Genomic DNA, 25,855 nt, shown 5'->3' with positions numbered 1-25,855 from the left:
AAAGAAAAAAAGAAAAGGTCCCCAAATTTCTTACTGACTTTTAAAGTAATCCATTGAGGGAAACCTTTTTAGCAATAGGATTATGCAAATGAAAAAAGAGCAAACAGTGTTACTGAAATACTCCATTGCTTAAGAGAACTCTTTAATGGGTTAAATGAATAATTGATGAAGAAAAATGTAACCCTTTAAGTGTCAAGGCTGTTCTTAAAAGGGACAACATTACTTATGAACAAGAAAAAGTCTGACTTGAAGTGAATAATTATTACAGCACTTGTCATGATTACCTTTTGAAATGGATTTCATCCCATGAAGAATTTTATTCTTTTTTTTTTTGGCAGAGACTCACTGCTGCCCAGGCTGGAGTACGGTGGCATGATCTCAGCTCATTGCAACCTCCACCTCCTGGCTTCAAGCAATTCTTGTGCCTCAGCTTCCCGACATAGCTGGGATTACAGGCATGCTTTATCATGCCTGGCTAAGTTTTTGTAATTTTAGTAGAGACAGGGTTTCGCCACGTTGGCCAGGCTGATCTTGAACTCCTGACCTCAAGCAATCCACCTGCCTTGGCCTCAAAGTGCTAGGATTACAGGAATGAGCTACTGTGCCTGGCCAAGAATTTTATTCTTTTATATGGATATTACCGAATACTCTTCTAGCATGGGAACAAGTGGAATCCTCTTATTTAGTGTTGAAGAAGAAAGGAATAAAAAATGATGATAATGCTCTTTTTTGTTGGGGGGGCAGCATTTTTAAGTTATTGATCAAGAGACGAAACAATCCTGAAGAATAGAAAATCAAGTTGTGCCATGAAAGATGGTATTTGCTTTAATGAACCAAATTTGAAGAGCAATTTTCAGCGTTGTTAATTTTATCCTAGAATATGTTCTGTGTATTAGTCCATTCTTGCACTGTTATAAAAAATACCTTGGACTGGGTATTTTGTATTTTCTGTATTTTATGGACCTGCTACTTCAGGAAAGACTGGGTAATTTATAAAGAAAAGAGGCTTAATTGGCTCATGGTTCTGCTGGCTGTACAGGAATGACTAGGTAATTTATAAAGAAAAGAGTCTTTATTGGCTCATGGTTCTGCAGACTGTACAGGAAGCATAGTGGCTTCTGCTTCTGTGGAGGCCTCAGGAAACTTACAATCATGGCAGAAGACAAAGGAGAAGCAGGCACATCTTATATGGCTGGAGGAGGAGCAAGAGAGAGAGGGGAAGGTGCTACATACTTGTAAACAACCAGATCTCATGAGCACTCACTATCACAAGTATAGCACCAAGGGGATGGTGCTAAACCATTCATGAAAAACCACCCCCACAATCCAATCACGTCCCACCAGGCCCCACCTCCAACACTGGGGATTACAATTTGACATGAGATTTGGTGGGGACACAGATCCAAACCACATCATTTTTCCCCGGCCCCCCCAAACCTCATGTCCTTCTCACATTTCAAAATATAATCATCCCTTCCCAACAGTCCCCTAAAGTCTTACCTCATTCCATCATTAACTCAAAAGTTCACCATCCAAAGTCTCATCTGAGACAAGGCTAGTCCCTTCCACCTATGAGCCTGTAAAATCAAAAACAAGTTAGTTACTTCCAAGATACTGTGGGGGTACAAGCATTGGGTAAATACTCCCCTTCCAAAAGGGAGAAATTGGACAAAAGAAAGGGGCCACAGGCCCCATGCAAGTCTGAAACCCAGAAGGGCAGTCATTAAATCTTAAAGTTCCAAAATAATCTCCTTTGACCCCATGTCCCACATCTAGGGCACACTGGTATGAGGGGTGGGTTCCCAAAGCCTTGGGCAGTGCCACCCCTTTGCAGGGGTTAGCCCCTGAGGCTGCTCTCATGGGCTTCTGTTGAGTGCCTCTGGCTTTTCCAGGTGCAGGGTGCAAGCTCTCAGTAAATCTACCATTCTACTACCTAGTGGAGCTGGAGGACAGTGGCTTTCTTCTCACAGCTCCACTAGGCAGTGCTGCAGTGGGGACCCTGTGTGGGGACTCTGTGTGGGGGCTCCAACCCCACATTTCCCCTTCACACTACCCTAGTAGAGGTTCTCCATGAGGGCTCCACCCCTGCAGTATGCTTCTGCCTAGGCATCCAGGTTTTTCTATATATCCTCTGAAATCTAGGCAGAGGCTCCCAAGCCTCAACTCTTGCACTCTCTGCACCTGCAGGGCTAACACTACATAGAAGCCTTGGCTTATGGCTTACACCCTCTGAAGCAGCAGCCTGAGCTGTACCTGGGCCCCTTTTAGTTGTGGCTAAATCTGGAGTGTCTGGGATGCAGGGAACAGTGTCCTAAGGCTGCACAGGGCAGTGGGGCCCTGGGCCTGGCCCCAAAAAAACATTCTTCCCTACTCGGCCTCTGGGCCTATGATGGGAGGGGCTGCCAAGAAGGTCTCTGAAATGCCTGTGAGGCCTCTTTCACATTGTCTTGGATGTTAGCACTTGGCTTCTTTCAATATTCCTGCCTCAGCCTTCTGAGTGGCTGGGACTACAGGTGCCTACCACCATGCCCAGCTAATTTTGGTATTTTTAGTACAGACAGGGTTTTGCCATGTTGGCCAGGTTGGTCTTGAACTCCTGACCTCAAGTGATCTACCCACCTTGGCCTCCCAAAGTGCTAGGATTACAGGCATGAGCCACCACAACCCGCCTGGCTTCTGTTTTCTTATGCAAATTTATGCAGCCTGCTTGAATTCCTCCCCTGAAAATGGGCTTTTATTTTCTACCACATGGCCAGGCTGCACATTTTCCAAACTTTTATGTTCTGTTCCCTTTTAAATATAAGCTCAAGTTTCAAGTCATTTCTTTGCTCACACATGTGAGCATAGGTTGTTAGAAGCAGCTGGGCCACATTTTGGATGCTTTACTGCTTAGAAATTTCTTCTATCAGATGCAGTAAATCATCATTTTCAAGTTCAAAGTTCCACAGATCCCTAGGGCAGGGGCACGATGCATCCAACCTCTTTGCTAACACATAATAAAGGTGATCTTTGCTCCAGTTCCCAATAACTTCGTCATCTCCATCTGAGACCTCTTCAGCCTGGACTTCATTGTCTGTATCACTATAAGCATTTTGGTCACAACAATTTCACAAGTCTTTAGCAAGTTCCAAACTTTCCTTCATCTTCCTATCTTCTTCTGAGCCCTTCACACTCTTCCAACCTCTGTTGATTACCCAATTCCAAAGCTGCTTCCACATTTTCAAGTATCTTTATAGCAATGACCCAGTCCTTGGTAACAATTTTCCGAATGTTTCTTCTCACATTCCTATAAAGAAATACCTGAGACTGGGTAATTTATTTTAAAAAGTGGTTTAATTGGCTCACAGTTCTGCAGGCTATACAGCAAGCATGGTGGCTTCTGTTTCTGCAGAGGCCTCAGGAGACTTATAATCATGGCAGAAGGTGAAGGAGAAGCAGGCACATCTTACATGGCTAGAGCAGGAGCAAGAGAGAAAGAGGGGAGGTGTTACACATTTTTAAACAACTAAATCTTGAGAGCACACACTCACTATCATGAGTACAGCACCAAGGGGAAGGTGTTAAACCACCACCACGATCCAATCACCTCCCACCAGGCTCCATCTCCAACACTGGGGATTACAGTTTGACATGAGATTTGGTGGGGACACAGATCCAAACCATATCATTCAGTATGCAGCCTCATATTGCTAATGTTGAGCATGTTATCTAACTAATGAATGGTCAATGGACAACTGAAATAAGTTAGATGTGACCATTGTTGAAGCTATGTTACAACGAAAATAACTATAGATTATATCTACAAGGAATTTTATAGGCAAATTTCAAAAACAAGAATCCTTAATTACAGTGGTCAAAAATATAATTAGAGAAATATATAATTCAGATACTTATAATTTGTTTTCTATAAGCAAAGAAATACTTTTAGTGAATGTCCCACGCAATAATTTTTATATCAATATACATATGCACAGGCAATTAGGTGTAATTCTAATTTAACTGAGTCCTTGTATTTTTATTTGTTAAATCTGGCAACCCTACTCGTGGATGATCTGAGATATTGCATGTAATCGTTAACAACGATCTTTTAAAAATAATCTGTAACAGGCCAGGCACAGTGGCTCATGCCTATAATCCTAGCACTTTGGGAGGCCGAGGCAGGCGGACCACAATGTCAGGATTTCGAGACCAGCCTGGCCAGCATAGTAAAACCCCATCTCTACTAAAAATACAAAAATTAGCTGGGCATGGTAGCACGTGCCTGTAGTCCCAGCTACTCAGGAGGCTGAGGCAGGAGAATTGCTTGAACCCAGGAGGCGAAGGTTGCAGTGAGCTGAGATCATGCCACTGCACTCCAGCCTGGGCCACAGAGCCAGACCTTGTCTAAAAAAAAAAAAAATCTGTAACAATCTTTTTTTTACAGAGGTATAATATCTTTATAATAAAATGTATATTTCATTTGACAATTTTTGACAAATGTATGCAATTGTGAAACTATTACCACTCCCTCCCCAAATCAGTGTCATTCCATGACCACAGAAAGTTCTGGGAGACTCTCAATGAAAAATAATAACAAAATAACAACACACACACACACACACACACACACACACACACACACACACACACAAGTCGAGACCCTATTGCAGTCAAATCCCTCACCTAACCCTAGGCAACCACTGATTTCATTTTTTTGTTTGTTTTGAGACAGGCTCTTGCTCTGTTGCCCAGGCTGGAGTGCAGTGGCTCAATCATAGCTCACTATAATCTCAAACTCTCAGGCTCAAGGGATCCTCTTGCCTCAGCCTCCCAAGTAGCTGGGACCACAGGTGAGTGCCACCATGCCTGGCAAATTTTCAAAAAATTTTTTGTAGAGATGGGGTCTTATTGTGTTGCCCAGAACTACTAGGCTCAAATGATCCTACCACCTCAGCCTCCCAAAGTGCTGGGATTATGGGCGTGAGCCTTCACACCCAGCCCTTGATTTTATTTTAACGTCCATAGATTAGTTTTGTCTGCTCTTGAAATTTGTATAAATGGAATCAGCATATTGATTTTTGAGATTCATTCATTATGCTATATGTATCAATAATTTGTTCACTTTTATTGATGATGAGTAGTATTTTATAGCTCAAACATAACATAATTTGTCGATCCACTTACTAGGTGATGAACATTTGACTTGTTTCCAGTTTGAGGATATTATATATAAACTCCTATAAAACATGTATGTATAAGTCTTTGTGTGGCCATATGTTTTCACTCTTCTTGGGTAAATAGAAGAATTGCTAGGTTATATGGTACATGTATGTTTATCTTTATAAGATAACTGTCTAACAGTTTTTCAAAGTGGTTGTGCCCCATTTTACACTCCCGTCAGAAGTGTGTGAGAATTTGGTCCTGGCGCGGTGGCTCACGCCTGTAATCCCAACACTTTGGGAGGCTGAGGCAGGTGGATCATTGAGGTCAGGAGTTCAAGACCAGCCTAGGCAACATGGTGAAACCCCATCTCTACTAAAAGTACAAAAATTAGCTGGGTGGTAGTGGCATGCACCTGTAATCCAAGCTACTTGGGAGGCTAAGGCAGGAGAATCACTTGAGCCTGGGAGGCGGAGGTTGCAGTGAGCCGAGATCACACCACTGCACTCCAGTTTGGGCTACAGAGTGAGACCCTATCTCAAAAAAAAAAAAAAAAAAAAAAAAAAGAGGAGTATGAGAATTCCGGTTGTTCCACAACCCTATCAACTCTTGGTAGTGTCAGTCTTTAACTTTCGTCATTCTCCTGTGTATGCAGTTGTGTCCCATTGTGATTTTAATTTGCATTTCCCTAATGACTAATGATGTTGGGCATCTTGTCATATTCTTATTTACCATCTGAATATCTTCTGTTATAAAATATTTTTAAAGTGCTCTGCACATTTAGAAAATGGGTTGTTTGTGTTTTATTACTGAGTTAAAGGAGTTCTTTATTTTAGAGTACTTTATTTCGGCGTCCTTTCCCGGATATATGCATTGGGAATGTTTTCTCTCATTAGTTGCATTTACATTTTCTTTTGTGGGTTTTTTTTTTTTTTTTTGAGACAGAGTTTTGCTCTTGTTGCCCAGGCTGGAGTGCAATGGCACGATCTCGGCTTACTGCAACCTCTACCTCCTGGGTTCAAGTGATTCTCCTGCCTCAGCCTCCCAAGTAGCTGGGATTACAGGCATGCGCCACCATGCCCAGCTAATTTTTTGTATTTTTAGTAGAGACGGGGTTTCACCATGTTGGCCACACTGGTCTTGAACTCCTGACCTCAGGTGATCCATCCACCTCGGCCTCCCAAAGTGCTGGGATTACAGGTGTGAACCACTACATTTTCTTAAAGGTGTCTTTTGTGCAGTAGAATATTTTAATTTTCATGAATTCTAATGTCTTTTTTTTTTTCATTTATTTTAGAGGAGAATGTGGCTGGCTCTGATGTTCAGTGATAAGGGAACAGAGAGAGGTAGGAAGGCCTGAACCAGCCAAGAGACTTTACCTGAGGTAAAAATTCTTCTTCCTTCATTGCCACAAATCAGGATCTTGAAGTTGGAAAATAATAAAAGCTTGTACAGATTCCACTTTGATTGTTTTTGGCAAGGCTATTTCATAACCACCTGTGGTGATCTAGAGGGTTTCTCAGAAGAAATGACATTTGTGGAGGGAGTCCGGAAGCTGAGTGATAATGAAAGCTATAATTCAAAACCACACTAAGCACTCTTCATGTCATCCTCTGTGGTAGCCAGCCTCCAAGATGGCCCCCAGTGATCCTCAAGTCCTGTGTTCATGCCTTTGTATAGCCTCCCCCAGTACTGAGTCATGCCTGGCCTGTGACCAATAGAGTATGGCACACATTGTGACTTCCAAGGCTTGGTCATAAAAGACATATGCAACTTCCTTTTGCTTTCTCTTGCATCATCTGTTCTAGACAAAGCAGCTGCCATTTTATGAGGACACTCAAGCAGCTCTATGGAGAGGCCCACATGGTGAGAAACTGAGGCCTCCTGCCAAAAACCAGCATCAACTTGTCAATCATGTGACTGAACCATCCTGGAAGCAGATCTTCCGACTCCGGTGAACCCTGCAGTTGATCACAGCCCCAGTGGATACTTTGGCTGCAGAGACCATGATCTAGAACCAATTAGCTAAGCTGCTCCTGAATTCCTCACTCACAGAAACTGTTTAATTAAGATAACAAATATCTTATGTTGTAACAAGTCACTAAATTTGAAGGTAATTTGTTATTCAGCAATAGATAATTAATACAACAGTTCTATAAGGTAAGAATGAGGTATTATCTCCACTATACAAATAAGGAAACAGCCTCAGAAAGGTTAGGTAACTTGCCCAAATTAACTGTCAGAGCAGATTTTTTTCCCTTGACAAATAATTTACATTTTATGGCAATTTCCATGGAGAGGCTAGGTGCAGTGGCTCACTCCTGTAATCTCAGCACTTTGGGAGGCTGAGGCGGGAGGACTGCTTGAAGCTAGTAGTTCGAGACCAGCTGTGGCCACAGAGTAAGACCCCTGTTTCTACAAAAAAATTTTTAATTTTTTTTTTTTGAGACAGAATTTCGCTCTTGTTGCCCAGGCTGGAGTGCCATGGTGTGATCTCGGCTCTCTGCAACCTCTGTCTCCTGGGTTCAAGCGATTCTCCTGCCTCAGCCTCCTGAGTAGCTGGGATTACAGGCACCTGCCACCACGCCCAGCTAACTTTTGTATTTTTAGTAGAGACAGGGTTTCACCATGTTGGCCAGGCTGGTCTTAAACTCCTGACCTCAGTTGATCTGCCCACCTTGGCCTCCCAAAGTGCTGGGATTACAGGCGTGGGCCACTGCACCTGGCCAAAAAATTTTTTTAATTTGAAATTTATATTTTAAATTTAAATTGCTCACACCTGCAATCTCAGCACTTTTGGAAGCTGAGGCAGGTAGATCGCTTGAGTTCAGTAGCTCAAGACCAGCCTGGGCAACATGACAAAGCTCCATCTCTGCAACAAATACAAAAGAATTAGCCAGGCATGGTGGTGTGTGCCTGTAGACCCAGCTAATTGTGACGCTGAGGTGGAAGGATCGCTTTAGCCTGGGAGACAGAGACTGTGGTGAGCCAAGATCACGCCATTGCACTCCAGCCTGGGCGACAGAGCAAGGCCCTGCTGTCTCAAAATATTAAATAAATAAATACATTTATTCCCATGGAGAAACAATAAAGAGAAACATCAAAACTCAGATGGCAAACCTCCTCAGCCTTTCCTGAACCTCTTTTTCCTCCCCAACATTTCAACATTTCTCTCAAAAACTCTCAAGCCTGCCCAGCTTTACCTCTAGCCTCCCTCTTGCATTTCCCACTCAGCAAAGCAAAAAGATGGCTGCGTTCGAACTGAGTTCCGATTCCAGCTCTAACTTCAACGTCCATGTTCCTAACCACTCTGGTTCCCAGAAGGGTTTTTCTAGGAAGAAAAATAAGGGAAGGGCATTAGAAGTAGAGAAAACAACAAATGCAAAGAAGTGAGGGTTTGACAGAATCTGGCTGCCTCCGAGGGAGTGGAGGGACAATGGTTCAGCGGGGCTAGAGAGCAAACTTCCTGGGAAAGGAGGCGGCAGGGTGAAGCTGGAAAGGAGTTCGTAGCCAGTGTGTAGAAACCCATAGGCCATGCCAACAATTTTGGATTTCTCTACAACAAAAAATTTTAGGCAGAGGAGAAAGTTGCTTGTATCTGAATTTCCAAAAGACTCTTTAGGGAAAGAAATCATTGTACTAAAAAGAGACTTGCAGTGGAATATTTATTGCAGCACTGTTCACAATAATCATAAAGACAGGGGATCAACCTAAGTGTTTGTCAAAGGAGAATTGGATAAAATGTAGTATGTGCATATACCATGGAATACTGTAATACTTAGCCATAGAAAAGAATGAAATCATATCTTTTGCAGCAACATGGATGGAACTGGAGGCCATGATTCTAAGCGAAATAACTCAGGAACAGAAAGTCAAATACCACATATTCTCACTTATTAGTGGGAGCTAAATAATGTGTACATATAGACACAGAGTGGGATAATAGACATTGGAGACTACAAAAGGTGGGAGGGTGGGAGAAGGGTGAGGATTGAAAAATTACCTGTTGGGTACAATATTCACTATTCAGATGATGTGTACACTAAGAGCTGAGACTTCACCGCTATGCAATATATGCATGTAATAAAGCTGCACTTGTACTCCATGTATATATAATAGATAGTAAAATGTATTATATATTAAAAATGTATAATATATTAAACATATATAATATATTATATTGTATATGTTATATATAACATATGTCATATATTATATAACATGTTAATTACATTAACATATAGTTATATTATAGTATATATTATATAATATATTTTAATATATAATCTATAATATATTTTTATATAATTTGTTTTCCCAAATATATTTCACATATAATATATTTTATATAATTATGTATTAATATATAATATATATTACATATATATTTTTTAAGACCGTTTGGTAGCTTAGCAGACACTGTTAGTGCTCCTTGGCACTTCCCATTTCCTTGTATGCTGGGTCAGGAGGCTGGAAGAGCTGGGGAATGAATGCCTGCTAGGAGCTGAGCTCTCAGACAATGACTGAAGGAAGTTGCGTAAATACCCCAGCTTCTCACTTGTCGGGTAGGATAACTCTGGGACACACATTCTGTAGCTATTCTAAGGGTTTCCCAGCAGGATTAAGCTCCCGTTGCCCATTTGCTTGATAATGTGCAATCGACTGCTTTCCCTTCCTTGAATCTCTTCCCCACTCTGCTGCTGGTTTTCCTAGGATTACCTCCCACATAATGTACTTGCACTCAAATCCTTACCTTAGGTCCACTACTGAGCAGCAGGAGGAGGGGGACTATGAACGAAAACAGACAGAATAAGAAGTAATATATACCATGATTATTAGAATGCTCATTACAACATTGATTCTTTCCAAGTTACCCTGTGAATTAAATGCAATTTCTAACAAAATCCCAACAGAATATTTTAAAAGGAACTTTAAAAACTGATCCCTGGCAGGGTGCAGTAGCTCATGCCTGTAATCCCAGTACTTTGGGAGGCCGAGGTGGGTGGATCACCCGAGGTCGGGAGTTTGAGACCAGCCTGACCAACATGGAGAAACCCCGTCTCTTCCAAAAATACAAAATTAGCCGGGCATGGTGGCACATGCCTGTAATCCCAGTTACTGGGGAGGCTGAAGCAGGAGAATCGCTTCAACCCCAAAGACAGAGGTTGCAGTGAGCCGAGATTGTGCCATTGCACTCCAGCCTGGGAGACTGAGCAAAACTCCATCTCAAAAAAAAAAAAAAAAAAAAAAAAGAAAGAAAAAAACTCCTGCTCCCTAAGGTCATTCATAGGAAAGTTCTTTGTGGAAAAGATGAACAAGGAGAGAGAACTTGCCCCACCAGATAGCAGGATTTACTATAAAGCTATTAGCAATTAAGATTTACTATAGGACAGGTGCGGTAGCTCACGCCTGTAATCCCAGCACTTCGTGGAGGCGGGTGGATCACCTGAGGTCAGGAGTTCAAGACCAGGCTGGCCAACCTGGTGAAACCCTGTCTCTACTAAAAATAAAAAAAATAGCTGGGCATGGTGGCGGGCGCCTGTAATCCCACCTACTCAGGAGGCTGAGGCAGGAGAATCACTTGAACCCAGGAGGTGGAAGTTACAATGAGCTGAGATCGCGCCACTGCACTCCAGCCTGGGCAACAGAGCGAGACTTTGTCTCAAAAAAATAAAAATAAAAAAGAGATACCATTATACCCATTAATTTGAGAAAAGAATTTTAAGCTTGATATTATTTAACGTTACCAGGAGACCAGCTTGGCCAACATGGTGAAACCCCGTCTCTACTAAAAATATAAAAATTAGCTGGGCATGGTGGCGAGCACCTGTAATCCCAGCTACCTGGGAGGCTGAGGCGGGAGAATCGCTTGAACCTGGAAGGCAGAGTTTGCGGTGAGCCATTGCACTCCAGCCTGGGCGACAAGAGCGAAACTCAGTCTCAAAAAAAAGGTCAAATATACAGAGATAGAGAATAAAAGTGGCTACCAGGGATAGGGTGATGAGGAAGAAATTGAGAGAGATGTCAAAGGATCCAGAGTAGCAAATATGTAAATTGAACAAATTTCAAGATCCAATGTGTGATTCCATAAGGAATATAGTTTTTTGGTTTTAGGGTTTTTTTTGAGACAGAGTCTCACTTTGTCACCCAGGCTGGAGTGCAATGAAGCAATCTCAGCATTGCAACCTCTGCCTCCAGGGTTCAAGCAATCCTCCTGCTTCAGCCTCCCAAGTAGCTGGGACCACAGGTGTGCACCACTATGCCCAGCTAATTTTTGTATTTTTACTAGAGACAGGGTTTCACCATGTTGCCCAGGCTGGTCTTGAACTTCTGGGCTCAAGCGAGTCTCCCCTTTTGGCCTCCCAAAGTGCTAGGTTTACAGGCATGAGCATTTGCGCCTAGCTGAGGACTATAATTAGTAGTTTATTTTATCAGGATTTTTGCTAAATGTGCAGAGTATAGCTGCTCTTGCCACTATGGGAAAAATGGGTAACTATGTGAGATGATGGCTATGTTAATTTGTTTCACTATGATAAATATTTTACTATCTATATATACATGTATCTCATAACGTTACGCTGTACATCTTAAATATTCACACTAAAATTCATTAAAAAAAGAATTCGGATAGGCAATTCACAGATGAAGAAATTCAGTGTATGTAAATATGCTCAATATCATTAACAATGAGGGAAAAGACAAGTTAAAACAATGAGATGCTGGCCGGGCGCGGTGGCTCATGCCTGTAATCCCAGCACTTTGGGAGGCTGAGGCCGGTGGATCACGAGGTCAGGAGTTCAAGACCAGCCTGACCAATGTGGTGAAACCCTCTCTCTACTAAAAATACAAAATTAGTTGAGTGTGGTGGCACATGCCTGTAATCCCAACTACTCAGGAGGCTGAGGCAGGAGAATCGCTTGAATATGGGAGGCAGAGGTTGCAGTGAGCCGAGATTGCGCCACTGCACTCCAGCCTGGGTGACAGAGCAAGACTGTCTGAAAAAAATAAAAAAATAAAAGAGACACAATTGTACCCATTAATTTCAGAAAAGAATTTTAAGCTTGAGATATTATTTAATATTGCCAGGGTATGGAATGGGAACTCTCATACACTTCTGTGGGAAGTATAAATTGGTATAACCGCTTTGGACAGCAATTTTATAATATATGAAGTAAAAGATACATTGGCTGGATATGGTGGCTCATGCCCATAATCCTAGCATTTTGGGATGCTGAGGCAGGAGGATTGCTTGAGCCGAGAGTTAGAGAGCTGCTAGAGAGCAGCCTAGGAAACATAGCAAGACCCTGTCTCAAAAAAAATTAAAAAGATACATATATGTCCCTAAAACCCAGAAATTCCACTTCCAAAGAAACTCTCGGCTGGGCGTGGTGGCTCATGCCTGTAACCCCAGCACTTTGGGAGGCCAAGGCAGGCAGATTGCTTGAGGTCAGGAGTTCGAGACTAGCCTGGGCAACATCATGAAATCTTATCTCTGCAAAAAAATACAAAATTAGCTTGGTGTGGTGGCATGTGCCTGTGGTCCCAGGTGCTCAGGAGGATAGTTGGAGCCCAGGAGGTCGAGGCTGCGGTGATCCATATTGTGCCACTGCATTCTAGCTTGGGCGACAAATTGAGATGCTGTCTCAAAAAAAAAAAAGAAGCTCTTGCATATGGGAACATGTGAAGTAAAACCATAGATGTTTATCCATGTTCTTTGTAATAGTGAAATTGGCCGGGGGGCGGGGGTGGATTTAATATCCATCAAGGGGGTCTCAAATGTGAAACATAAATCAAACATGGAAGAGTTATACAATGTAATATTATACAATTAAAATGAATTAATACGGTTGAATCTTAGAAACACAGGGTTTAATGAGCTACAAAAGAATACTTATAATTTGACACCATTAATATAAATTAAAATAAACATAACCAAAACAATACTATGTACATAGCAAAGGTATAAAAACCATGAGTGGTTGTTCAGACTGGGAAGGTGAACTCAATAAGTACATTTTCATCTGCAATTTTTTATTATTTAAATTTTATTTATTAATTTTTTTAAGAGACAGGGTCTTGCTCTGTTGCCCAGCCTGGAGTGCAGTGGTATAATCATAGCTCACCGAAGCTGCAACCTCCCAGACTCAAGCAATCCTCTCACCTCAGCCTTCCGAGTAGCTGGAACTACATGTGTGCACCAACATACCTGGCTAGTTTTTAAAATTTTTGTAGAGATGGAGTCTTGCTATGTTGCCCAGGCTGGTCTTGAACTCCTGGGTTCAAGCAGTCCTCCCACCTCAGCCTCCCAACATACTGGGATTACAGACGTGAGCCACCATGTCTGGCCTCAATTTTTATTTCCTTAAAAACAGGTTTGATACAAATATGACAAAAATATCAACATTTGTTCATTTGGATGATTGGTACCCAGGTGTTTGTTATATTGGCCTTTTTTCTTATCAGCATATTTAAACTTTTTCAAATAAAGAAGTGTTTCTAAATCACTACAAAAATATAAACACCCCCATCAAAAATGGCCAAATGATACAAAAAGCTAATTTGTTGCTAGAAAAAGCGATCTTGATCCAGACCCCAAGAGAGGGTTCTTGGATCTGGTGCAGGAAAGAATTCAGGGTGAGTTGTAGAGGACGGTGAGAAAAGATCATTTGTTAAAAGCTACTCTGTTACAGAATTGGGAGTTCTCAGGAAACAGGAGGAACGTGCTTACTTTTAACTTCTTCTTATATAGGAGTCTTGTCTATGTAAAAGGTAAACTAAATTATGGTTACGTGCAAGTGGGCTGACAACATGACAAAATTTAGTACTTTGCTGATTTAAAGAAGGCTATCCTTGGCATTTTAGTGCATCACTTAAAAAAATATATTGTTATGTGCTATTGGGACATGTGTACATTCTGCCGTTGTAGGAGTTTGTCCTTGCAAAAAAATACAAAATTAGCTTGGCGTGGTGGCATGTGCCTGTGGTACCAGATGCTCAGGAGGATAGTTGGAGCCCAGGAGGTCGAGGCTGCAGTGATCCGAGGCATTTTAAAGCTTTCTTTTCTTTTTTTTTTTTTTTGAGACGGAGTCTCGCTTTGTCACCTGGCTGGAGTGCAGTGGTGCGATCTCAGCTCACTGCAACCTCTGCCTCCTGGGTTCAAGCGATTCTCCTGCCTCAGCCTCCTGAGTAGCTGGGACTACAGGTGCTGGCCACCACGCCCAGCTAATTTTTGTATGTTTAGTAGAGATGGTTTTTTACTATGTTGGACAGGATGGTCTCGATCTATTGATCTCTTGATCCGCCCGCTTCGGCCACACAAAGTGCTGGGATTACAGGCCTGAGCCACTGCACCCTGCCCATTTTAAAGCATTTTTAAGCTGTTTCCTCAACTGTAAACATCTTATGACCACCGGCCGGGCACCCACCACCACACCCGGCTAATTTTTGTATTTTTAGTAGAGATGGGTTTTTGCCATGTTAGCCAGGCTGGTCACGAGTAGCTGAGATTATGGGCGTGCGCCACCGTGTCTGGCTAATTTTTGTATTTTTAGTAGAGACGGGGTTTCATCATGTTGTCCGGGCTGATGTTGAACTCCTGACTTCAGGTGATCCGCCCGCCTCAGCCTCCCAAAGTGCTGGGATTACAGCTGTACTTTGCTAGTTTTAAGATGGATTTGATTTTTAAATGGTGTCACCCTGGCTCCCTTATGCTCCTGTTTCCCTAACAGATTTATGGAGGAAGAAATACAGATGGCTCAGGAAGAGAGGAAAATACATTCAACCTGACTAGACACCAGGAGAAGGAAAATGGAAACAGTGAGTTGCCTTTTTGCTTATTAAGTTGACCCAACCAGGCCGGGCGTGGTGGCTCACGCCTCTAATCCCAGCATTTTGGCCGAGGCGGGTGGATCACCTGAGGTCAGGAGTTCAACACCAGCCTGGCCAACATGGTGAAACCCTGTCTCTACTAAAAATACACACACACACACACACACACACACACACACACACACACAAATTAGCTGTGCATGGTGGCTCATGCCTGTAGTCCCAGCTATTTGGGAGGCTGAGGCAGGAGAATTGCTTGAAACTAGGAGGCGGAGGTTGCAGTGAGCCGAGGTCTGCACTCCAGCCTGGGCAACAGAGTGAGACTCCACCGCAAACAAACAAACAAAATTGATCCAACCAAAAAAAATAATAATAACTAATGTGGAGAAATGAACACTGATATCTACTAAATGGAGTATAAATGGGTACAATTTTGCGAAATGGTGTTTTGGTAAAATATGTGCAGCAGGTTCTTAAACTCATTTTCAATCTGTCTTAAATATTGGATTGGTTAGGATTATGTTACTCTGCGAATAAGTTTTACCTTGTAAGAGTTAATTAACAGTAATTTGACGCAGGTAGAAGATTGTACCCTTCCATGTTGAAGGCGTGGCAACTGGGGTTCACAGTGACCTCAGAACCAGACCCCCTTTGAACTGTGGCCCTTTTGGCCTTCACTCTCCAGATCGCCTCACAGTTCTGTTTCTGCCCCAGCCATTACACTTGCGTTCAAGCCGGCAGGATGAAGGAAAGGGAAAAGAAGGGGCAAAGAGTAACACCAGCTGTCTCTTAAGGAAGGTTCCCGGAAGCTTCCATGTGATATGTCTGCCTTCATCTGGCATCTAGAACCTAAATGTATGGCCCTGCTTAGTTAGAAGGGAGTCTGAGAAAGGTAGTTTTGATTCTGGACAGCTAAACTATCTTGTTTGTTTTTCTTCTGGGTACAAGAAGGAGAGAATTGACCAGGCACAGTGGCTCACACCCATAATCCCAGCACTTTGGGACGCTGAGACGGGTGGATCAGTTGAGGTCAGGAGTTCGAGACCAGCCTGGCCAACATGGCAAAACCCCATCTCTACTAACAATACAAAAATTAGCTGGGTGTGGCGGCGGGTGCCTGTAATCCCAGCACTTTGGAAGGCAGAGACAGTTGGATCAGTCGAGGTCAGCAGTTTGCAACTAGCCTGGCCAACATGGCAAAACCCCGTCTCTACTAAAAATACAAAAATTATCCAGGTGTGGTGGTGGGCACCTGTAATCCCAGCTACCTGGGAGGCTGAGGCAGGAGGACCGCTTGAACCTGGGAGGCAGAGGTTGTAGTGAGTGGAGATAGCACCACTGCACTCCAGCCTGGGTGACAGAGAGAGACTCTGTCTCCAAAAAAAAAAATTAAAAAAAAAAGTAGGAGAGAATGGATATTAGGAAATAGCAGTATTTGCTGTGGGTGTGTACTTTAATTTTGGTCTTGTCTTTCACAAGCCATATATATAGCACAGAGTTCCCCAACCTTTTTAGCACCAGGGATCGGTTTCCTGGAGGACAGTTTTTCCACAGATCAGGGTGGGGGGATGGTTTCAGGATGATCCAAGCACATTCCATTACATTTATTGTGCACTTTATTTCTATTATTATTACATTGCAATATATAATGAAATAATTATACAACCCATCATAATGTAGAATCAGTGGGAGCCCTGAGCTTGTTTTCCTGCAACTAGATGGTCCCATCTGGGGGTGATGGGAGACAGTGACAGATCATCAGGTATTAGATTCTCATAAACAGCACGCAATCTAGATCTCTCTCATGCGCAGTTCATAATAGGGTTTGCACTCCTATGAGAATCTATGCCGCCAACAGGAGGTAGAGCTCAGGCGGTAATGCTTGCTCGCCTGACACTCACCTCTTGCTGTGTGGCCCGTTTCCTAACAGGCCACAGACTGGTACCGGTCTGTTGATGTTAAGGCCATCCTGTCCAGATGGCCTTAACCAGCCAGGGTGTCAACCCCCAGCTGTTGTGAATTTTAGTTGCTCTCAGATCACAACTTCCCCTTTCTCCAGATAACTGTTCTTGGTCTACAGCTGTCTGTCACCTTACCAAGAAATGTCGGGGAGGTTATACCTGTTCTCGGGGAGAGGAAGACAGCCAATGACTTACCAACACAAGGTCAAAAAGCCCAGCTCTTGACTCAAGCGAGACATCCCTGGAGTACAATTCTTATTCCAATTTCCCGCGTGATCAGACTAGATTCCAGCTGAAACCACATTCTTCACTCCCTCCCTGATATATATGATTCATTCCTGCTCCTTTCCTTCCTATTTTCTGTACTTGTCTCACTTCTTGACATGTTCCTCTTGAGAACACACTCTTCATAAATTATGTACACAAGAATCCCCATCTTGGGCTCTGCTTCTAGAGAACATGACCCAAGACAAGTCCCCAGTTACTGGGTAGCAAGGGAAAAAAAGTAAGTTTCAGTCCTGTCCAACGACCGTAGTCTAATACTAAAATTTGGTCAGTCCTTTAGGTAATGCCTAGTCTCTGTGGTAGATTGGATTACTGTTCCCAATTCTTCACTCCCTCCCTGATATACATTATTCATTTCCACCCCATTAACTTTGAACTTAGCTCTAAGACTGACTTTGGCCCATGGAATGTTAGTGGATGTGATGTGAGCCAAGGCTAAAAATGTGCCTGCGTGGTTTGGTTTGGCTCTTGTGATCCTGTCCTCTGTTATATAAAGAGCATGTCACAGTCACTGCTGGTCCTAGAATGAGAAGACTTGTGGAGTGGACTTGGATCCCGCTCACAGCCTTGAGTCAAGCCCAGCTGATTCTAGTTGAAGCCAGAGCACTGCAGCTGAACCTGTAACCTATGAGTAGAGAATCAAAGCTTGTTGTAAGTCCTTTTATTTCGAGGTAGTTATGCAGCAGAAGCATGACTAGTAGAGTCTTTTAAAAATAAATACTCAGGGCCGGGTGCAGTGGCTCATGCCTGTAATCCCAGCACATCGGGAGGCTGAGGCGGGTGGATCACGAGGTCAGGAGATCGAGACCATCCTGGCTAACATGGTGAAACCCCGTCTCTACTAAAAATACAAAAAATTAGCTGGGCGTGGTGACCAGCACCTGTAGTCCCAGCTACTCAGGAGGCTGAGGCAGGAGAATGGTGTGAACCCAGGAGGCGGAGCTTGCAGTGAGCCAAGACTGCGCCACTGCACTCCAGCCTGGGCGACAGAGCAAGACTCTGTCTCAAAAAAGTAAATAAATAAACAAATACTCAGATCTTTGGGTTTTTGTACTTGTCCCATTTTCAGAGGGTATCTGGATGAACAAGGAGAGGTGGGTTTATGTGTCTAGCTCTTACTTGCTGACCTCTGTCACTGAGGAGATCCATCTTTTTCTGCTTTAGCTGGGTCTGACGACTTAGCCTCTCGTTGGCTTTCGCTTGCCCCGTGGACACCTCTGAGTCCTGGTTCTGCCCCCTCTGTTCCCATCCATGCTGATCAGTCCACTCAGCACCCTCTGTGTCCCCAGGACAGACCTACTGACTTTCAGCATTTGCTCTACCAAGGATCATAGCAGGAGTCCAGTCGAGGCTGTAACCCTGCTTAGCCATTCTGCACATTACTCTTAAATGGATTCAAGCAGGGCCATTCTACGTGGTGGCCTTCTTCCAGAATCCCAAATACAGAATAGATCAAATGCCTCCTGCCCTTGAAGCCCAGTTGAATTATCAGACTACCTCTGCTTCTTCATGATTCAGTCTAGAACAGAGAGACTAGGGCCCATGTATTCCATATTCATTCTCTGCTATCTCTCCCTCATTTTCTTCTCCATAATACCCTCAGGCCTACGCCTAGGTTTTGAAAGCACATTATGGAAGAAATGCTCCAACCTGAGAGTCTTCATATGTCAAATGAGAACTAAAGGAATTTAGAAAATGATTTTCCTTTTGACAACATCTTGCTTTGGAGCCTATTGATTTGCAGCAAAACTCCATTGTGAATGTCCAAAGCTGCAAAAAAAAATTCCTCTTTGCTTATCCCCTGCAATATATCAAATCCTCCCAACCACCCCGATGGAATGGATAAGTTGTGATAGACATAGAGATATGCAGCCCAGATCTCCCTTCAGGGAAGAACTTGCTGCCCGGCTGCAAAGAATGTGGTCAGTCCCTCCAAAGGTAGCCGGTGTGCAATGACTGAGTAGGGTGGAGGCATAAAGGCCCCCCTCTTTGAGGTCAACATGGGACACTTTAATGAGCAATTCTCACTCAAAAACTCCCTGCCATGTTGGCTGAGGCTTTATTAGGCCTGCATCACAGTTTAACTTCTTCCTCTCCCTAGTTTGGCTTCTGCCCCCTTCTTTTCCATAATAAGCGTGTTTTGTTTGTTTGTTTGTTTGCCTGCTTGCTTGCTTTTTGAGACAAGGTCTTGTTCTGTCACCCAGGCTGGAATGCAGCGGCATGATCATGGCTCATTGCAACCTCAACCTCCTGGGCTCAAGTGATCCTCTCACAGAGTTGGAATTACAGGCGTGAGCCACTACACCTAGTCTTTAAATCTTTAAAGATTTGAAGCATAGAATTGGGAAAGAGGAGACAAAATTATCTAGATTTTCAGGGGATATCAATATATACTTGTAAACTCCAAGAAAACCTTGTGGTGGATAGAAAATACTCATTTCCACCCTCTCCAGAAACCTCACTAAAAAGGTGGTAAAGAGTTTTCTTAAAGATATAAAAGACAAAGATAAAGGATATGAACAAGGTGTACACATAAAAAATGTTGAGCTGAGTGTAGTGGCTCATACCTGTAATCCCAGTACTTGGGAGGCCAAGGCACGTGGATTGCTTGAGCCCAGGAGTTCAAGACCAGCCTCATCAACATAACAAGACCCTGTCTCTACAAAAAATTAAAAAAAAAAAAATAGCTGGGCATGGTGTCACATGCCTATAATCCCAGCTGCCCAGGAGGTTGAGGCAAGAGAATTGCTTGAGCCTGGGAGGTCGAGGCTACAGTGAGTTGTGTTGGTGCCGTTGCACCCCAGCCCGGGTGAGAGAACAAGATCCTGTCTCAAAAAAAAATATTAAATGAAAAAAGCAAGATGGAGAACACTGCACCTAGCATGCTATCATTAGTATAAACAAAAGAGAGGTACAGTCTGGATAACTGAGGGGAGCAGGAGGTCCCCAGGAAGGCCTGTTTTCCAAGGAAAGAGGAGAAGCTTCTGCTGGAGGAACAGAGAAGACAGTGAGGGTAAGGGCAGCTGCTGCCCCCTAAATCTGTCACCTCCCCTTCTCTGCTTTGGCAGCCATTATGTCCATGGGTCTCTGGCTTGTCTTGTGCAATACTTCCTTGTGTTAAACTCCAAGATATCGATGGGCTGATGAGAGTTCCAGCATGAGCTAGATGACTGGATGGGTGCTTGGAATAAGAATCCCATGCCCCAGAGAGCAAGACCAGCAAGACAATACTGACTAAGCCACTTTCCCCTGTAAGCCACCCTGGACCCACTTCTCAGTCCTAAGGAGAGAGAGACTAATGACATAAACTGGATGGCGGTCACATAGAAATCTTGGTGAGATGCTGGAAGTCTAAAGTGGTCCCTTTGGGATCATAATGTAAGAAAGTGGCTTCAAGGTATATTTCAGCATGGAGTAACCTTGGCATTGGAAGCACTTTGCAAAAACATAAGAGGTCATGCTAACTCTTTTCATGCAACAGAGGCCTGGCAGGTGACATTTCCAGACGGAGAATGGAAGATTCTGAGAGCACTGCATAAGAGTCTCCCTTAGACACTTCTAGAACATATAGGAGGCTGTGGTAGACAGGAACTGAAAGTTCAAAATGTTGATCATATGCACTGACTAAGCCTTTGTATTTAAAATCAAGATGACATCATAACGACCTGATTTTCTTTCTTTTTTTTTTTTTTTTTTTTTTTTTGAGACAGAGTCTCGCTCTGTGGCCCAGACTGGAGTGTAGTGGTACAACCTCGGCTCACTGCAACCTCTGCCTCATGGGTTCAAGCAGTTCTCCTGCCTCCCCAAGTAGCTGGGATTACAGGTGTGCACCACCATGCCTGGCTAATTTTTGTATTTTTAGTAGAGACAGGGTTTCACCATGTTGGTCAGGCTCGTCTTGAACTCCTGACCTCCCAAAGTGCTGGGATTGCAGGCATAAGGCACTGCACCTGGCCAACCTGATTTTCTTAAAAATAAATCTGGGTTCAGATTATTGGTAGAAACATTAAGTGATGTTGTGTCTTCTCAGTGCATCACACCAGTCAATTTGTCACATTGATGGTGATGCTAAGTGTAATCTGATGGTCAACGTGGTGACCTTCGGCTGTCTCTGTGGTAAAGATACGTTTTCCCTTTTGCAATTACTAAATAGCCTGTAGGGTGATACTTTCAAACCTTATGAATATCATTTTTCCCAACCCCTTTCATCCTAATGGTTTTACATTCCATTGATGATGCCTGCCCGAATCAATTATTAATAGACTAGTCATAAAATGATGATTTTTCCATTTCTATCATTCCATCTACATTCACAATTTGGCATTCTTTTATGAAGAAGAGCTTTCTTTTCTTTTTTGAGATGGAGTCTCACTCTCTCGCCCAGTTCGGAGTACAGTGATGCCATCTTGGTTCACTGCAACCTCTGACTTCCAGGTTCAAGCAATTCTCCTGCCTCAGCCTCCCAAGTAGCTGTGATTACAGATGGGCATCAGGACGCCTGGCTAATTTTTGTATTTTTAGTAGAGATGGGTTTTCGCCATGTTGGCCAGGCTGGTCTCGAACTCTTGACCTCAAGCGATCCACCCACCTCAGCCTCCTAAAGTGCTGGGATTACGGGTGTGAGCCACCTCACCCGGCCCTCTTTTCTACCCCCTTTAAAATTTTTGGTGTTGGCCAGGTGCGGTGGCTCACGGCCTGTAATCCTAACATTTTGGGAGGCTGAGGTGGGAGGATTGCTTGAGCCTATAAGTTCGAGACCAGCCTGGGCAACATAGCAGGATCTCGTCTCTATTAAGAAAAATAATAATAAAATAAAATACCATTGTCGGTTGTTTTATTTATTTATTGTGGTGGTTGCTGTTTTGAGACAGAGTCTCTGTTACCCAGGTTGAAGTACAGTGACATGATCATAGCTCACTGTAACCTCGAGCTCTTGGGCTCAACTGATACTCCTGCTTTGGCCTCCCAAAGTGCTGCGATTACAGGTGTGAGCCACCACACCTGGCCAAAATTTTTGGTGTTAATATCAATAGAAACACATGGATTCCTTTTGGTTCAATATATAATAATCCATTCCTGCATTATTCATATGAGGCTGAGTTTGTCCCAGATTTTGACATGAGGCCCTCCGTAAAAATGTAGATTCCAAGCCACCTTCTCCCTCTCCTGCAGTGGGGCCTGGGATTCTGCATATATAACTAACACTAAACTAAAATCTGAAACACCCACTAAATCTGAAAAGTTGAGGCAAAGCCCTTGCCAAGGACCAGCTGAGGAGTTTATGTTAAGAGTGGTTTCACACCCACCAGGCAATACAGCTAAAACTTGACAAGGGCATCCTCTGAGGCAAAGAAGGCCAGAATGCCAGCAAACGAAGATGCGTTTTCTGGAGGTGGAAGGGGGTGAGGAAGAAATGGAGAGGTCAGGGCTGGAAAGGAGATGCTTATGGTTTTTTTCCTGCCTTGGGAAGACTATAGCAGACAAGATACCTACTAATTCTTGCAACATTACAGCAATGGTTTTTCTGAGTAATAGGTACAGTTTGCTTCTATCCCCAAAGGTGGAGAGCTCTTTGCTATTTGGAACCAAGCGTTGATATAGTCAGGAAAAGACCTGGATCAAGGGAGTATATAAAACACACAAGTGCACACTGTCACTCTTGCTGAACACTCCAGGTGAAATCCAGAAAATACATGAAAGAGGGAAAGTAATACATCCACAGCAGCATCAGGAAACTGAAAAGCCAACAGGCCAGGCATTTGATGAAAGTCCTGGACAATAGAGAGCAGGAGGAAATGTGGGATCAAAAGAGCAGACTTGGGCCAGGCTTGTTGGCTCACACCTGTAATCCTAACAATTTGGGAGGCTGAGGCAGAAGGATTGCTTGAGGCCAGAAGTTTAAGACCAGCCTGGGCAACATAGTGAGACCCTGTCTCTACCAAAAAATAATATAAAATAAAAATTTTTTAAAAGTGGGGAATTGAGTTCATGCATTTGGGCCTGCGTCCTCTCACTAAAATAACAGTTAAAAAATAAAAAGACAAAACTCACAAGGACAAAAAGAACAGACATTGAAACAAGATTGAGCTAGTGATGTTGAGAATAAATATTTCAGATGTTCTAGGCCAGGTATGGTGGCTCAGGCCTGTAATCTCAGCATTTTGGGAGGCTGAGGCAGGTGGATTGCTTGAGCTTGGGAGTTTGAGACCAGCCTGGACAACATGGAGAAACCCTATCTCTACAAAAAAAAAAAAAAAAAAAAAAAATTACAAAAATCAGCCAGGCGTGGTGGCACACACCTGTGGTCCCAGCTACTCAGGAGGCTGAGATGGGACGATGGCTTGTGCCTGAGAGGTCAAGGCTGCAGTGAGCCATGAACGTGCTGCTGCACTCCAGCCTGGGCAACAGAGTGAGACCCTGTCTCAAAAAACAAAACAAAACACATATTGTAGACGTTCTTACCTGACACAGGTATTAAAGAGGAAATGATTCCACACTTGGGAAAATGGCAAAATTATGATTGCCTAATTCCTGAGATCTTAGGGGAACACTTTTTCAAACCCTGTTTCAATAAAAGCAGAACCTGCATCCTGGGAATTTACCCTCATGGGACACATCAGGGGAATGAAATTCCATTGCCACAATGTATGTAATCAATCCATAATGATTGAAGAAACAGACAGTTTTATGGTTCTATAAAGTTATAGTTTAACTTTAGAGACTAATAGGTTCTATATTTTTATAGCCTGATTGTGTGGTTAAATACAATGATTTTATTGCCCTGTGGAAAATTAACCAGTCTTGAATTTTACCCAGCAAATTGTCCTTGGAATTCCTTTAACTCTAGTTCTGTTCATTTGTGCGAGCACACAAGGGTACACACACACACACACACACACAGAGTTTTTCTTTTTCTTTTTTGTTGAGACGGAGTCTCACTCCGTCACCCACGCTGGAGTGCAGTGGCGCGATCTCAGCTCACTGCAAGCTCTGCCTTCCGGGTTCACGCCATTCTCATGCCTCAGCCTCCCGAGTAGCTGGGACTACAGGTGCCCACCACCACGCCTGGCTAATTTTTTGTATTTTTAGTAGAGACAGGGTTTCACCGTGTTAGCCAGGATGGTTTCGATCTGACCTCGTGATTTGCCTGCCTCGGCCTCCCAAAGTGCTGGGATTAACAGGCTTGAGCCACCATGCCCGGCCTCCTTGACATTTTAGTGTGTGAGTCCATCAGAGCATAACTGTTATTATTGTTCTTCTCTTTTTTTATCTTTGAGATGGAGTCCTGCTCTGTCGCCCAGGCTGGAGTGCAGTGGTACAATCTCAGCTCACTGCAACCTCTGCCTCCCAGATTCAAACGATTCTCCCGCCTCAGCCTCCCGAGTACCTGGGATTACAGGCGCATGCCACCATGCCAAGCTGATTTTTGTATTTTTAGTGGAGACAGGGTTTCACCATGTTGGCCAGGCTGGTCTCAAACTCCTGACCTCAGGCGACCCACCCACCTTGGCATCCCAAAGTGCTGGGATTACAGGCATGAGCCACCATACCCTGCCATAACTGTTATTATCTTGAAAGCGTGTGTTTTTACGGGTACTGGGACATCTGAACTCTCTGATGGAGGAGTGCGTCCTCGTAGGTGTTTTTATGGTCTTTCCTCAACTATAAACATCTGTCATCATGGGTAGTGACTGGCAAGGAATGTGCCCTGTTAGTCTCCAAATGGAGCTGAACTTTTAGTTTGGCTCTTCTAGGCTCCTGCTTCCCTAACACAAAGTCACAAGTTTCTGCATTGAAAGGTCTTACCAGGAACCCAGAACAGTGAATTAATTAAAAAATATCCACACAGGCTGCACACAGTGGCTCACGCCTGTAATCTCAGCACTTTGGGAGGCTGAGGTGGGAGGATCCCTTGAGGCCAGGAGTTTGAGACCAGGCTAGGCAACATAGAGAGACCCCATCTCTACAAAAAATTTAAAACATTAGCTAGGCATTGTGGCATGTACCTGTAGTCCTAGCTACTTGGGAGGTTTAGGCAGGAGGACTGATTTAGCCCAGGAGTTTGAGGCTGCAGTGAGCTATGATTGCACCATTGCATTCCAGCCTGGCGACAGAGTGACTCTGTCTCAAAATACATATATATATATATATATATATACACACACACACACACAGAGAAATTAGTATGAACTCATATTTGTGTGTGTGTGTATGTGTGCATATACACACACCCACAGATGGGTAAATACAGAAATAACTTTAGAAATAAATGTGTGTCTAAATGGATTAGTATACACATACATATTATTCTAACCCTCTGCTAAGAGATCCTAAGAGCAGTGACACCCAATAAAACAAGCACATCCAGTGCCCAGATCTTGGTTTCTAAACCAAGAATGGTTTCTAAATACCATTCTCTGATTTTAAAAAACCAGGGCTTCTTGAAAAAATGACTGAAGCTGTTTCAAGGCAAGGAAAATACAAGGTGAGCCCAGAGCACCTTATAGACCAGAAGGGAAGGAAGTACTCAAGAAAAAAAAAAAAAAAAGTCAGAGGGATACCAGAGCCAACTTTGAGGAGCTTCCAATGGCCAAAGCCAGACCAATTTGGGAACAAAAATAAATACTGTGGTATTGGATTGT

At 43.3% G+C, this 25,855-nt stretch overlaps 2 long non-coding RNA genes across 3 annotated transcripts; one reads left to right on the top strand and one right to left on the bottom strand.

Annotated features, from left to right (window-relative positions):
* Positions 1-333: 333 nt before the first annotated feature.
* Positions 334-6,902, bottom strand: LOC129052193 (uncharacterized). Its single transcript, XR_008517086.2, has 3 exons — positions 6,519-6,902; positions 1,501-3,453; positions 334-1,192 (listed from the first exon to the last, which is right to left on the bottom strand). It is a non-coding gene; the product is annotated as an uncharacterized LOC129052193 (long non-coding RNA).
* On the top strand, positions 4,731-25,855 carry LOC129052192 (uncharacterized). 2 transcript variants are annotated; one of them, XR_010138786.1, is made up of 5 exons: positions 4,731-4,829; positions 6,437-6,523; positions 6,948-7,252; positions 14,868-14,955; positions 25,649-25,855. It is a non-coding gene; the product is annotated as an uncharacterized LOC129052192 (long non-coding RNA). The 2 variants fall into 2 exon arrangements; XR_008517084.2 differs by lacking the exon at positions 25,649-25,855 and adding an exon at positions 22,774-23,260.

This window comes from Pongo abelii, chromosome 21, assembly GCF_028885655.2.
Source record: "Pongo abelii isolate AG06213 chromosome 21, NHGRI_mPonAbe1-v2.0_pri, whole genome shotgun sequence".
In the NCBI taxonomy this organism is placed as follows: domain Eukaryota; kingdom Metazoa; phylum Chordata; class Mammalia; order Primates; family Hominidae; genus Pongo; species Pongo abelii.
Note: the sequence above shows the minus strand (reverse complement) of the source record. Positions and strands in the feature narration are given on the sequence as shown.